Source organism: Ambystoma mexicanum, chromosome 10 (assembly GCF_040938575.1).
Source record: "Ambystoma mexicanum isolate Mex_15411 chromosome 10, UKY_AmexF1_1, whole genome shotgun sequence".
In the NCBI taxonomy this organism is placed as follows: Eukaryota; Metazoa; Chordata; class Amphibia; order Caudata; family Ambystomatidae; genus Ambystoma; species Ambystoma mexicanum.
In genome coordinates, this window is record NC_090932.1 from 1,495,954,421 (window position 1) to 1,495,970,408 (window position 15,988).

A 15,988-nucleotide genomic window follows, 5' to 3' on the forward strand; every position below is an offset into this window, starting at 1 on the left:
TCCTCCTGCTCCGGACCAGCCGAATACAGACGAGGAGGAAGATCCTGTCACACCATCGTCAGCAAAGGCCTTCCACGACAGGCTTGCAGGTTTGGCAGAATATCTGGGACTTCCTCAATCCGAGGTAGAGCAGCCCGAGGAGGCATAGGGGAAGAAGCTGTACTCAAACGCCTCCCTGCACCTGCGTCAGGCCAACGCGGATGACATGCTAGCAGCCGCTAACCAGAGGTTGTGGCAGGAAAAAGCAGACTTCCTTCCGGAACCTCCGGTGCAGAGCCAGGCACACTTCAATGCAGGTCTAGAAGAATCCAGGCTGGTAGCACAGGACATCATGGAGTCCACAGTGGCCCACATTGATACCTCTTGCCGGGCCATCTGCATCACCACGGACATGAGAAGGCCGACCTGGCTTCGGGCTACTAAGTTTAACCCAGACATCCAGGATCGCATATTGGACCCTCCGTTCGAGGGTAGTGACCTCTTCCACTCTACCACCAACGAGGAATTGGATAAAAAGAACAGCTCGCAAACTGCAACGTCTTTATCTATTCTGACGATGGCCACGCTCAAGGCGTACACCCAGTCGCATCAACGCTCCGACAAGGGACGGGCGTTTGCCGCGTTCCGGAGATTCCAGGAACGGATTTAGAGACAACCTGACCACTTGCCGTGACAGCACAGGCGCAAGCAACAAAAAGGCGGCGGGGATCAAGTGCTTCTTCCAGTGCCACTCCTCATGAGCAGCCTCAGATGGTAAAAAGGCATGACGCGTCCCTTCAGATGCACATGTCTCCAGTGGGTGGCTGGCTTGCCTCTCACATGCATATCTGCCACCAGAACTTTGCGGACCCCTGGATCCTCTCTATAGTATCTAAGGGGTACCGCCTACCGATGCCTCCCTCCTCCCCTCCACTGCCACAAATTGGGACGCCAACTCTGTGGGCGGAGATCCGGTCGCTCGTCGAGAGCCAAGCAGTGAAAGAAGTCCCAGCCTCACAGAGAGGATTAGGCATCTATTCCAGGATTTTCGCCATAGAAAAGAAGAACCAGGCTGCCTGAGAGTTGTCAGACCTATCCACCCTCAACCTCTCCCTCCCTCCTCAGAAATTCAAGATGGTTTCGCCAGCACTCATTGCAGCGACACTAGAAAAGGGAGACTGGGTGTGCTCCCTGGATCTGAAGGACGCCTACCTACACGTCCCGATTTGGCAGCCTCATCGCTCCTTCCAAAGCTTCAGGATCATGAGCTGTCATTTCCAGTACAAGGTGTACCCATTGGCCTCCACTCAGCCCCCTGGGTATTTACCAGACTCATGAATGCAGTGGCAGCCCTCCTCAGGGACCAGGGCCACCATGTCTACCCATACCTGGATGACTGGTTTGTCAGGGTGAGCTCCCCGGAGAGGGTTACCAACACTTCCTCTGCGCTTATGAATACACTCCATGACCTGGGGTTTACTATCAACCTGAAGAAGTCTCAGCTGCAGCCCATGCAGAGCCTCACCTTCCTGGGCCTCATCTGGGTACGAGTTCTGAGAAGGTATTTCCCTCAGAGGACAAGATTACGGCCATCAACAGGGCCACTACGCACTTCCTTACCAGAGTAGTGACCTCGGCTTGGTGGTACCAACACCTACTGGGTATCATGGCAATGGTCCTCCTGACTGCATCACACACACGAGGCTCTGGTTGAGGAGATTACAGCTGCACTTTGCAGCCTCATGAATCGGGAGAAGGGCTCCCAAGCGGAGCTGGTCAGCATTCCGCCTTCTCTCCGCTCGGACCTCATGTAGTGGAACAGGGACCGCAACCTGCGGACGGGCAGGCCCTTTCCGCAGCAGTCACTGCAGGCCATCATCACTACGGACTCCTCTGGGGAGCCACTCTGGATAGCCACAGCGTCCACACAGTAAGGAGCTCAGGGCGATTTGGCTAGTCCTCAGAGCCTTCCTTCCGCTCATTGGGGGCAGGACCATCCTTATCCAGACCGGCAACTCCACCAGCACGTACTATGTAAACAAGCAGGGGGGTACCATGTCCCCTCCACTATGCAGCCTAGCGGTCAGCATGTGGGAATGGGCCCTGGAAAATATCTACCTCACGGCCATCCATCCCCAGGGGGAGGCCAACACGGAAGCGGACAGGGTCAGTAGGCTGGGAGCAGACAATTACGAATGGCAATTCAACGACCAGGTGCTGCAGGTGGTCTTCAACACATGGGGCCAGCTTCGGGTGCCATCAGTTTGTGTCTTGGCAGGGGCTGGGCCCCTTCTCCCTGGGAGACGCATTGCAGATTCAATGGGAAGGCATGACAGCATATGCCTTTCCTCCCACACCCCTGATCCTCCACGGTACTCCGCAAGATGAAGGATGCTTGTCACCTCAGCATCATCTTGATAGCTCCTTGGTGGCCAGTGAGACTGTGGTTCTCCGAACTGCTCAGCCTCACGGACAGACCACCCATTCACCTTCCACTGGGGTCCAGCACCTCTCCTGTCCAAGCAGGGGGGCAGGTTACTCCACCCCGCACCTCAGATGTTAGCCCTCGCAGCGTGGTACCTGAGCAGATCACCCTCAAGAACCTGATCCTACCATGGGCTAACCTGAAGATAATTCAGGGCACCAGGAGCCAATATAAAAGCAAATGGAGCAGGTTCTGTCCCTGGGCGGTCTCTAAGGAGATCGGCCCCTTTATGTGCACGCTGGAAGATGTGCTCTTCTTTTCGGCGCACCTCGCGCACTCAGGCGGACACATGTCGCACTTCCCTGGTAGCCATAGGGGCCTACAGAAATTCAAAGGAGATCTCCTCCTCCAACCCGATTGTCAAGAAACATGTGGCGGATTGTCTAGGCTTTACCTGGCCATTAAAAGCCAACACCCCGTGTGGGACCTCAATGTGGTGTTGTGCACCTTGGCACACAAACCATTCGAGCCAATGGCGCCCGCGGACATCAGGCTGGTCACCATTAAGACTGCTTTGCTAGTGGGACTTGCCTCCGCTCACAGAGTCAGCGAGATCCAGGCTCTGGTGGCCTCAGAACCTTACACCACTTTCCACAGGGACAAGGTGGTCCTGCGGACTCAACCGGCTTTCCTACCGAAAGTACCTTCCATCTAAACGAGGAAATTGTCTTACCTACGTTCTTCGCTGTCCGCACGGACAAGGCTCAGAGAGTCTTGCACTGTCTGGATGTCAGAGACGCTTTGAAATTCTATCTGGACAGGACCAAGGCCTTCCGCAAGTCGGACGCACTTTTTGTCACCTTTGGGGGCTCCAGACCTGATTATCAGGCAACAAGGGTTCTATTGCACAGTATTATCAGGCAACAAGGGTTCTATTGCACAGTGGATGGTTGCAGCCATCAAAGAGGCCTATGAAGGGCAGCACAAGCCACTGCCAGCCAACTTGCACTCTCATGCGGTCAGCGCCAAGGCCACGACCATCGCCTTCATGCGGCAGGTTCCGTTGCAAGTCATAAGCAGGGCGGCTACCTGGGCCACCCCTTCGGCTTTCTGTAAGTATTACTGTTTGGACGCCGGTTCTAAATCAGACGCGCCCTTCGGACAGGTGGTTCTAAGGAACTTATTTGCTTAAGGAGGGTCTCCTCTCCACCCTGGGCCTAAATTCAGTTGTAATCGCCCATGCAGTATGAAGCAAAGGGGATGGGACGTAAGAGTAGTTGTTGTCCTTAGTCACCTTTCCTCCATACGTCCCTCCATCCTCCCCCCTAATAATACTGGTGTCATTAGGCAATGTTAAATATTGTTGACGCGTCAATGGGGACCGAGGAGTGGCGTCGGTGGGCGGAGTCAGGGTAGCTCATGCTGCCAGGGCCGCACCCCCGCGTGCCTCTAAATTTAAAGGGTGAAAGGGTTCCGTCTCCCGTCCCTTGGATGGGACGCTCACGCAGTATGAAGGAAAGGAGATTGAAGACTAACAGTGAGTAACTCATAATTACTAATCCTTTATTGGCTAGTTAGCCTCTCTTTTCTCACTAGTTTCTTCTGCAGTGGCTGCGACTGGGGGGAGGGGAACTGAGATATGGGGCAGTATATATATACACAACACTGACATTGTGTTTGGACCTGATGATGGGAGCACCAAGTCAAGGCGGATCGATGGCCGAGTCGAGGTCCACTATGCCCCCATCGAAGTATTTTCCGAGCAGCTGAAACTGGAAGGGGATATCTGATGAGGAATCTGGGGGTGAAGAATCCATAGATGGCACGTTACGGTAAGTCATTTCTCCTTCCATGGATTTTTCTCCTGCAGATTTCTCATCACCTCTCCTATCCATCCCTGCTGAGAAAGCGTTGGCAGTCGGTGTCTGTCTTCTGTTCTTGAGAGGGGGTTAACAGTGATGGTTCTTCAGTCTGTTACTCTTCTTGCCTGCGAGCCACATGCCTCACTTTTTCAAAAAACAAAAACAGGAAAACCCCTTTTTCTTAGGTTGTTCATCCCTGTTGGGATACCTGTTCTTCTAATCCTCCGTTGGCTAGTTGGCCATTCTTTTCTTGCTGGTTTTCCTCTGCAGTGGCTGGGCTTAGGGTGGTGGGGGTAACAAAGGTGGCAGTGACGCAGTATATATCCATACCACGCCAGATGTTGTGTCCGGAGCTGACGATCGAGCACCGAGTCAAGGCGGATCGACGGCCGAGTCGAGGTCCACCATGCCCTGTGTTGAAGTTTTTTCCAAGCAGCTAAAGCTGGAAGGGGATATCTGATGAGGATTCCTGGGGGTGGGGAGGCAGAGAATCCATAGATAGAACATTACTATAAGTAATTTATCTTTCTTGAGGTATGGAAGAAACCAGGTACATTATCAGCGTTGGATAAAGCCCTAATCAATAAATATAAGCCCCTCCTCCTTCGATCCAGAATTTCTTTCAAAACAGCCTACATCAGAAGGTTTGGGCTTGTGGGTCAGGCTTCCACTACAGCGTCCACAGCTCATCCATCATTGCCACCAGAAGACTATAAAAAATATGATGCCTTAGCTAAGAAAGTATTTGCAGCTGTTGGCATGGCCCTTAAAACCATTTAATGCTTCCTGGGCCTGGGCTAAATATTCCTACACTTTATGGACTACAGTGGTAGAGACAGCAGAAAATATCCCTGAATGGGCAATGAAAGAGCGTTTGCTAAATCTAAAAAGACTTCATGTCAATCCCTCCAGTTGGGTTTCGATGCAGTGGATTGTGTAGGAAGTCTATGGGTTCCAGCGCTGATACCAGAAGGTTTGCATGCCTCGGGTAATCCAGGTTTTCACCCGGTTTTCAAGCCAGATTAGACAAGCCCTTTGATGGAGCAAATTTGTTTGGCTCTAAAACTGATGACAGCCTTGAGAAATTGCAAGCATCCAAAGCAGCAATAAAATCACTAAGTTCTGTGATTCGCCAACAACAAGCCCTGTCTCAAGGCTGGAAAAGTGAATCCTTAAGCTACATCTCTTACCCTTAACCAAAGATATAGTTGGCAAAGTTCCGAAAGACAGGGGCAGTGAAGATTACCTCATTCAACAAGAGGTTGCAGTGTTAAGCCTGCCCAAACAGCTGTCACGTCTTTGCCTTCAGCTACTTCCACAGTTCCAAAACCACTGTAAACATTCTCACTGAGCATTTATAAGAATGGTTCACCATTACTTCGGATGCTTAGGTGCTACAAATAGGAAGGGAAGACATTAGCCATGGTATACTAAGGGGACCCCCGAATTGCCCTCCACTTGTTCTCACTGTTGGAGAAAGGTGCCATAGAAATGGAGCCCTTGGCGGAGAGGAACCAGGGATGGTATTCTACATACTTCTTAATACCCATGTAAGATGGGGGAATGCAAGCCTTCTTTTACCGGAGGTGCTTGAGCCAGTTCCTCAGGACAGGAAAGAAAAATTCAGGATGGTTTCTTTTTCGCAGAGCCTGCAGGCTCTTCAGCGCCAGGCCTGGTTGGTGTCACTCGATCTTCAGGATGCTTACTTCCATGTGCCTATCCACCCCACGCACAGGAAGTACCTGATATTCGTGATTGGCAGTACTCGCTATCAATTTAGAGTTCTACCTTTTGGGCTTGTCTCTGCCGAAGGGTTTTCACCAAGTTGATGGCAGATGGGCAGCAAGTCTGAGAAGAGAGAAGATTGGTTGATCAGGGCTTGTTCTCCAGGCCTAGCTTTGGATCAACTCAAAAATCATATACCACGCTCTACACAAACTGTATCTCAATGGATTGCTTTTCTCCCACAGATCAGATTCTTCATCTTGCTAGATATCCCTCCACAGCTCAGCTGCTCGGAATCTTTTTCCACAGGGGGCGTAGTGGACCTCGACTCGGCCGTCGATCATCTTTCCGTTTTGCGCAATTGTCAATCGACGGCTCCGGAAGTGATGTCAGGCACCATACAAATACCACATCACTACGCCCCATGCCTCAGTTCCTTTTTTCCGTGCGCTCACACGCTGCATCGGGAACTTGCTCAACAGTTTTGCTCGAGGGAACTCACAGCGAACCGTGCACTGGGGGACGCGTTTCTGGTGGATTGGCCCTTCCCTCTCCTTTACGTGTTCCCTCCGAACCCGCCATTCCGTGGATTCCCAGGAGGTTGAAGAGGTTTTGAGTGACCGTGATCAACCCGGATTGGGCAAGGAGGGCGTGGTATTCCAACCTCTTTGATCTGTCCATCGGTCTGCCTCACCGGTTGCCTCGACGGCTGGATCTCCTCACCCAGTGGTAGGGTTGGATACTACACCCTACCCCGGATTGCCCTCAACCTACATACATGGCTCTTGAGTGGATGAGATATAATGACTAGGACCTTTCTGAGGAAGAGCTTGAGGTGTTGCAGTCTGCACGCAGCCAGTCTACAATATTTCTGTATGCGTGCAGGTGGATACAATTTGAGGCATGGTGCAGGGAGCGCGAGGTTGACACAATCTCTTGCCCTACCACAACGGTGATGAATTCCTGCTGTCACTAGCCTCTTCAGGCCTTGAGGTTGCAACAGTCATCTGGTATTTGGCAGCCTTGTCTGTTTTTAAAAGGTCCCCGGATCAAGGTTTCTTTTATAACATACAGGCCATGACCCAATACCTGAAAGGCCTGTGTTAGGCAGAAACCTGTGCAGTTCCCTTAGGGACCACTGCAAAAGATTTAAGACTACAGGTGTTTGGCAGTAAACCCACTTGGTAGCAGTCTGTACCACACAGATTCACTTGGTAGCTGTGGCTGAGCAGTCAAACTTCCCTCAAGAAGAGTTAGGCCGTATAGAGAGTATACACAATAGGTACAGAGATACAGTAGCACAAGCGAACACTGACCAGAGCTTTGGTGTAAAAGCATATAGTTATTTATTTAAAGACACACTTGTAAATTACACTAGCACAGAGAGTTAGGTAAATTCAACACACAGTCTCTATTATATATATATATACAACCCTAATTATTTATTAGACAAGATACACCACTTATTTTCAGACAGAGGTGAGCGCTTAACATAAGATGGCACTCTAATAAGTTATTAAAAAGGGAGGGAAAAAGGCAGAGTTATGGAAGCACACACATTTAAATACTTTTTAAAGAACCACAGTAAGGCAGGATAGGCAGAGTTCTACTGGAGAGCAAGGAAGTCAACTGCAAGGCCCACTCTTGGAGAGAGCAAGCAGAAGGGTCCAGGTTCACACAGTGGGGTTATGCCCAAAGAGTCTTGTAGATAGTTTGCACATAAAGAATGAAATTAAAGTCAGGAAAAGTTAGCTAGGTTGTCCCAGGCCAGCCCAGGTTAGAAAGTTGAGGCTTTACTGTCACCCCGAACGATCTGTCGCAAGGGAAGCCAGGCGGGACACAGTACCTTAAGTGGGAAGGAAGCTCCAGTGGGGGCAGTTGTTCCTGGCAGCGGGTTCAAGTCGGTGTTTCGTCCAGAGGAAGAGGAGGTCTCGACATGGAGGAAAGATGAAGGTCTTTGCACTGCCAGGGAAGAAACCAGCCGCGGAGTTCTTCGGTTAAAAGGTACTACCCTTCTATTCGCGGTAGTGGTAAACCGTGGTATTCCGGTTGCCGGGGTGCTTGGCACGGGCAAGGCAGCCACGAGATGCTCCAGGAAGGCGAAAAGAAGGCAAAACTGGTTATCCCCACCAGTCAAAGGAAGAAGACTCTCCGGACTGGAGATCTCCTCTGTCGTCGGGAAAAGTGGTGAGACGGTTCAGCAGGGCTCCACCAGTGGTGTCGTCGTTGCAGGTCGGCTCAGCTTCTCCCTCCTCGGATTCCTAGGTCCTGTGGCGACTTCTGTAGTTCCAGTCCCCAAAGCCCTGCTTTTATGCAGCAAACCCCCATTCATTCAGCCTAGCCGTCAATCAAACATGCTAAGTGATGAGCCGGCCGGCTCACCACTTGGGCCAATCACACAAGAGTGCGACTTGAGTTGCCAAGGCAACTCAGTCCAGGGTGCCTAAACCCCCTCCCACACCCCCTGTGGTACCCAGACAGAGTGGCACCACTTTTGGAGGCTTCTGTGGAGAAGCCCGCCAAAAAGTGGAACAAAGGGCTCGACTTGGGTTGGAGTTACAGAAGAGAACACAAACGCCATTTTAGAATCGAGTTCTGGCAAAAAATACCAACCGGTGAATTAATATTAAATTAATAAACCGGCGGTATGTTCGAGGTTATAAGAATTAAATAATTAAAGTTGGTAGCCTCGAACAATGGGAAAATCCCATAGAGATATATTCGCGGTCGAATATAAAAAGTAGTATCCACTGCCACCAGCCAAAACTCGATCAGGGGGGACGGAGACGTGCCCCCTCGAACAACAGACCCTGGGGCAATCGAATTGCCCCGGCCAGTAAGTCCACAATATGATGGTTTGTACTGGTTTCTGTTCATAATTTGGGACTAGTAAAGCCAATGGTGACTTAACATGCCCTGGGAGACAGTAGTCAGTCCCAGGGTATGGAGTCTATGTTGGGGGGGTCGCTACGACACCCCTGGGTTACGGCACAGAGAGTGCTGTGTAACCCACATCAACAAAACACATGAAACCCTATGGAGTAAAAGACCCCATAGCCCATAAAATACATGCAAAGACAAAGGAACACCTCAAATTATGTCTAAGAGTGGGAGTAAAAGAGTCTCACTCTTAGGAGAAAAAAATAAACCCCATAAAATCCAGCAAAGCTGCTGGGGGACTCCCTAGGTTTGGGAAATTAGCCTTTACAGAGAATTCTCCCTAACAGCCTGCTCAACAAATTCCCGCCAACTCCCTTTGTTTTTCCGGGTTGGGACCTTAACCTGGTTCTCACCTTCTGATGGCGGCTCCATTTGAGCCTATGCATTCTTGTCCACTTAGATTGCTGTCCCTTAAGACAGCCTTTTTGATTGCCATCACATCAGCCAGAGCTACAGGCCTTATTTATTGACATTTTATTTATTTATAATAATTTATATACCGCTGTCACTGACCCGGTGGCTTAAGGGCGCTAAACATATACAACAAAGACAACAGGCGGCTTGTACACTGACAGAGCGGTATGTGAGATGGAGCCGAAAGCTAGGAAATGCTGTTAGTGAAAAAGTAGGATTTTCAGTCCCTTTCTGAATACCTTCATAGAGAATTCTTCTCTCAGGTTGATGGGAAGTCCATTCCACAGAATAGGAGATGGAGAGAAGAAGGCTCCAGTTTTGGCCTGTGTCAGCCAGCAGACAGGAGTCTTAAGGAGGGAGCAGTTGCTGGATCTTAAGTTATAATTACTGGATTTGAGAACCAGATCATCCTTAAAATAGATTGGGCCCACATTTTCTTCAGACAGTTAAAGGTGATTACCAATAACCAAAACCGAATTCTCTTCTTGATTGGGAGCCAGTGTAGATCTCTTCTTGCGTCTGAAATATGATCCCTTCTGTTCCGGTTTACAGCGACTCTGACGGCATTATTCTGCATCACTTGGAGTCTATTGATCTGGCAGTTGGGTAAACCAATCAAGAGGCTACTACAGTAGTCCGTTCTTGAAACTAATGCTTCCCTGCTTGTTCTAGATAGAAACGGGCAGGCATGAGACAAAGGTTTGATATAGTAGGCTGTGGAAGCAACAAGACTGCTGACCTGCGCCTTCATATTGAAACTATGGTCCAAATAGACACCAAGTTTTGACCTTCTTTTTAGTTTCAATAATACAGCCACTGATCACAAATTGGGTATACTGTCCCTCCAGCTTGCACATTTTCTTTTCTGTTCCTAGAAGCATTAACTCTGTCTTGCTTATATTGAGCGAGAGGCCGTTGGTACTCTCCAGTTTTGGAAAATAGCTAGTGCAGGATAAATGTCCCCCTTACAATATGAAGGCTTAAGTTTCTCTATGATTGACTTAAGTTCATCTTCACGTATAGGTTTAAAAGAAAAGAGCTCTTCTGGTTTCCAGCTCTTGGGTATAAGGTTGGTCGTATTGGGATCAGTTCCTACCATAGTTTAGTTAGATAGCCTTCTACCAGCTTAAATCTTGCTAAGTTTAGAATCCATTGCTTCTTGGACCATAATACACCAGTTGGCATCTCTGGTGATTGTGTCCATATTATTATTCTGCGCAATTTCCAGCTCTCTGCACACCTTAAAGAGCTCCTTAGGTTGCGATTGTGCTTTAGCTATACGATCATCAAGGTGAGCTCTTAGTCGCAATAATGGCCTTTTTATAGTTCTTAACCAAGGTTTGATATGTTTCTTTATCCAAATCATTTTGTGAGTTTTTCCATTTGTAGAGGGCTTTAATTGTATTGCTTTTCATGGCTTGCAAGTCAGTGGAGAACCAGGAGTTGGTCTCTCTTTGCAATCTTTTCTTAAGTCACAGAGGAGCTAAAGTGTCCACAGCTTTTATCATGGTGTCCTGATAGGAGTCTATAATTTCATCCATAGATTATTCAACATTTACCTTCTCCTGTAGTCCAGGAGTCCAAGGAACTAACATTTCTGGGGTCAGCTTTTTAAGATTTCGACAAAGTGTGTTGGTAGAAATATAGGTTTCTTGTGGATTACAGTTTTTTCAGAATCGATCTCAAAGTAGATAAACAGATGATCAGACCAGGAGCATGGGCTGACTGTCAGATTGGTTGGCGCTATATTAATACCCGCCAGTCAGTCAAGAGTATTCCCCTTCACATGGGTAGGAGCATAGTGTTAAGAATTGAAACACAATGGATACAGGAGAATGATTCAAAGGTTCTCGTAAAAGGATACAGACTGGTAGCAATAAAGGATACACTCGAAGTCTTCTTCCAACGGAAAATGTCAGAGGTAAGGCGTAGTGTATCAAAAGAGAACCTTCTAACTAATGTCACTCTCTGACTAGTAAAACCCACAGTCAGATAGAGCTATTAGTGGGAAGGGCGTGAGTGGACCAAGATTCACCAGGCTGTTGATAAAGAGGAACTAATTTAGAATGATGATTGAAATGAAGGGCAATAAGAACCTATGTTGAACACACTAACATGGAGGTGTAGCCAAGGAAGTCTCAAGAAGTCCGAAGAACCAAGGAAACAACGGCAAGGAAAGGGTAGTGAGGGATCTAACCCGAGCGGAACGAGGGCCGCACTAGAGACGGGTTGGTGCACACACAGGAAAGCGTCCAGAGTCCAGTGCACGTGTATGTAGAAGGAGAGTAGGAGAATCTTGATCCAGGAAGTACAAGTCCTTAATACAGTAGAACTTCGATGAGCGCAGGATCTTGGTAGATGGAGGCAGAGCAGGACTCTGCAGGGTGTTGGTGCTGCCTGGTAGACAGCCGGAGGCAGAGCGGGACTCTGCAGGGTGTTGGTGCTGCCTGGTAGACAGCCGGAGGCAGAGCGGGACTCTGCAGGGTTTTGATACTGCCTGGTAGACAGCCGAAGTCTCTATACAGCAATAGGAAGCTGCGGTGTGAAGCAGCAATGCGGCAAGCTTCCAATAGAAATAACAGGAAGATGTCGCGGGTAAATGGTGGGACTCCGTTTGAACGAGGAGTGAAGAACCGCGTGCGAGCGCGGAAGAAACAGGCAGTTCAAGGAAAGCTGGAAGTTTCCGGGAGATGCGTTGGAAAGCGGAAAGGCAACCGTACCTTAGGAAGTAGAAAACGTCTGCGCAAAGCAGAAGTAAGCTCCGTAACGCAAAATGAGTAACAACGATCAGAAGCGCAGTTGCAAGGCTTCCGCTTCGTTAAATGGAGTCAGCTGACGTGCGTAGGACACATGTGAACGTAAACGTCATCGCGTTGGTCATGTGATCCAAGCATTTGGATTAGCACCTCCCTGATAACCTCCATTGAGTGTAGAACGGTCTAGCCGTTCTCAAGGCTGAGGAAGCCGGAAAACAGGGACGTTTGGGTTTCACACCGGAGCCGGGTGGAGAGGGCGGAGAGGTAGGCATGACACATAGACATATTGGGAAATGCCCAGATTTGAGAGAGCTCTAGCCAGTCATTTGGCTGGGGGACCATTATTATCACCTAGCCAGTAATTAAAATCCCTGAGAAATACAACTTTAGAAGAGGGTTTTAGGGAAGTTAAAAGGTGATCCGATAATTGGCTATTCAAATCCTTCATAGTCGAGTCCTGTTCCCCTGCGTATCCATTCCCACTCGTAGTGATAAAGCAATTATCTGTTGATCTTTTAGGTGAGATTACAACTGCTGTCAATCCCTCCTGTCAGTCGGGAATTGTCCCGGCGGAATTTAAGGCCGCTCTTGTCATTCCTCTTCTTAAGAAACCTTCTCTGGACCAATCTCTTCCGTCCTATTTCTAGTTTCCCCTGCCTCATGAAACTTCTTGAGTCACTAGTTTCTCTGTTACGGTCTTCCTTCTTGGAGTCATCCAGGACGCTTGACCCGGTCCAGTCTTGTTTTCACCCTGGCAGAGGAACAGAAAGTGTTCTTGTCTCTGTGCAGGACGATATGGCCAGGCTAGTATACCAGGGCGGTGTCAGCGCCCTGATTCTTTTAGCTCTTTCAACGGCGCTCGACACAGTCGATCATGCCATCCTGCGCACGCGCCTTGTCAGATCGGTGTTTCGGGGCAGGTATTGACCTGGTTTGGCTTCTTCTTGGCTGACAGATCCCAAACTTTCTTTTCTAAACCTTCACATCTTAGCTGTGGTGTCCCCCCAGGGTTCTGCCTTGTCCCCTATTCTTTTCAATATCTACATCTTTCTACTTGTTCGCCTCAATCACTCCCTTGGCATCAGGTGCTATTCATACCCAGACGATACCCAGCTGTTGATCCATTTAGGTCTGGATCCGGCTGGGGTTTCCGCGTGCCTTTATAAGTGCCTGTCTGCCATTGGTGAGTGGAGGGCCATAACTGGCTGAAATTGAATGGGGACAAGACTGAGGTACTGGTGCTAGGTTCCCCTCCTGATCCCTCACTATGGATTTCCTCTTTCTGGCCTACTTCTCTCGGCCCTCTCCCTGTGCCCTCCCCCAAAGTTAAAAATCTTGGAGTGATTATCTCTGCTGATCTCACCCTAACGGCCCAAGTAGCCTCGGTGTGTCAGCAGGGCCATTTTCAGCTTAAAATATTGAGGAAGGTGCTCCATATAATCCCAGCACCACTCCGTCCTCCTGTAGTGGCAGCTATGATTCTTAGCAGGCTGGATTACTGTAACTCCCTGTACCTAGGCCAAACCCAGGTGCTGATTGGCAGGCTACGACTTCATAATTTGGCGGCGAGGCTACCAACGGGTATCCCCTATGGATCCTATACAACCCCTGTGCTACGCTCTCTTCAATGGCTGCCTGTGGCACAACGTATTCAGTGTAAGGCCCTCTGTATCGTTCACCGGGCTGTGCACGGTTTGGGTGCTGAATACTTATATGCCATATTTGTGCGATATGTCCCTAATCGCCCTCTGACGGCATGCTCTCCGTACCTCTTTATCGCCGCTTGCGACTGGTTGGCCGCGCCTACTCTTTTTCAGCAGCATTGTTGTGGAACAGTCTTCCTTCCACCATTAAGCATTTGCCTAATCACCTGGTTTTTCGGAAAGCTCTGAAGACTCATCTTTTGTGAACCTCTGTCTTTGATCCTGCTCGGCTTCTTGTTTGTTGTTTTTCTTTTTTTCTCTTCCGCGCCAAGATACCCCCGGGTAAACGTGCGCTACATAAATTACCATGACCTAACATAACATAGTAGTAGGGGGTGACAGACAAGGATAACATTCACAGTATTTTACGCGTGTAGTCTGGTTTTAATATGTAGAATGTCAAAACGATCTATATTCAAAATATCCGTTTTCCAGACATCTAAAGAGTCTTTAAAAATAATTGCCGTCTCTCACCCCCTTACCTTTGACCCTGTCCTGGCAAAGTATGTTATAGCCACGAGGTATTGCCAGGACAAGAGAGAGACCCGCCGCTGTGTGATTCCACGTCTTGGTTATAGCACAAATATCAATGTTGTGAGTAGAGATGTATGCAGAGACCTCTAGAGCATGTTTCAAAAGGGACCGTGCGTTGAATAAAAGGAATTTGAATTTAAAGGTGGAAATTATGCTTGCACTTCCTGGGGAGCATGAGCACTGTTTGAGGAGCATTAATGGCATTATTGCTCGAAAGCTTATTTTGCTCTTCCTGGCTAGCAGCGTAATGCTCAGGAAGTGCTAGTTGAGAATTTTGGAACTTATCGGTATGTCTAATATTATCATATCAACAATCATATCACTGTATCACCAACGCCAAATCCAAATCTAAAGAGATGTTCTCTATCTTCAAAGACCTCATCACCCTCTCCACCAGCCCTGATGAGATAGTTAGACGAAGCGTGGTGCTCCAGCATCCAGGCAGCCATGCTTATTAAACTCCTCCAGGACAAAATCCAAACTCAATACAAGGCACTCACCAAATCCTCCCGCCAGGCAACGCACTGCACCCCCCCCACTCACGTTCCATCCGTCTCCCCCTTCTCCTTCAGAGATGTCTCCGAATCAGAAGTCATAAACATACTCCAACACCTCAAACCATCTATGTGCAAAGGGGACACCTGCCCCCTAACATTATCAAAGACTGCACCGAGTCTTTGGCCCCTATCATCACTGCATTTATCAATGCCTCCTTCTCCACAGCTTCTGTCCCTGCTAACCTTAAAGAAGCCTGGGTCTGCCCCCTTTTAAAAAAACTTCCCTTGTCCCCACTTCCCCTAATAACTACCGCCCGATCACTACCATCCCCTTCCTTCTCAAGATTCTAGATAAAGCAGCCCACAACCAAATCCAACACTTCATAGATTCCCATGCCATCCTAGGCAAAAGGCAATCTGGTTTCCGCAAAGGCCACGGCACAGAAACCGCCCTCCTAGATCTTAAGAACCAAATAACTCTGGGTTTTCCTTTCCCGTGCACAGATATGGCGTTGACGATGGTATAAATAGCATGACTATATCCTCTCCGAAGACTGGTTTTAAGAGGTGCGCGGGCTGTGACTCAAAGATTTCGATCACAGATCCAGACAGGATATACCTCTGGTGTCTCGGTAAGGAGCACGAGATTGAGTGTGGCTCTTGTCCGTCGATGACTAACAATGCCTTGAAAGAGAGGAAGACCCAACTTGCAGAAGGTGGATCAGTCTCAAATTCCCTGTCCACTACTCCTTTGAAGCAGAAATCTTCTGAAGGCAGAAGTGAGAGGGACCAATCACCTGAAAAATGCTCCAAACACTAAGAATTTGAGGTCTTGGAGTGAGTCTCGTCACTCTTCATCCTTTGTCTAAACGAAAAAGGTCAAAGAAGAGATGTCGTAGTTCTTTGTCTTCCGGCTCTTCCACCAACAAGAGACAGAAACATTTCACAGATAAGTCTGCCTCAGCAGCAGATTGGTAAAACTCTTCCAGAAAATGATGGATGTCATTTTAAAGGCAGCCTCTAAAGTGCCGAAAAAAAGGCTAATGATTAATTGACAAAGGCTCCATACCGCCAAAGGGGGTGTTTCAAAGCCGAAGGCTTCGATATCTTCATTATTGAAGGACTTGACATCGACCTTGGATCTAAAGTCAGG

At 48.7% G+C, this 15,988-nt stretch overlaps 1 protein-coding gene across 2 annotated transcripts in view; it reads left to right on the forward strand.

The window, feature by feature from the left end:
• Positions 1-15,988, forward strand: part of KNTC1 (kinetochore associated 1) — a 2,501,313-nt gene that overhangs the window by 1,954,368 nt on the left and 530,957 nt on the right. The gene's annotated exons all lie outside the window — the stretch shown is intronic.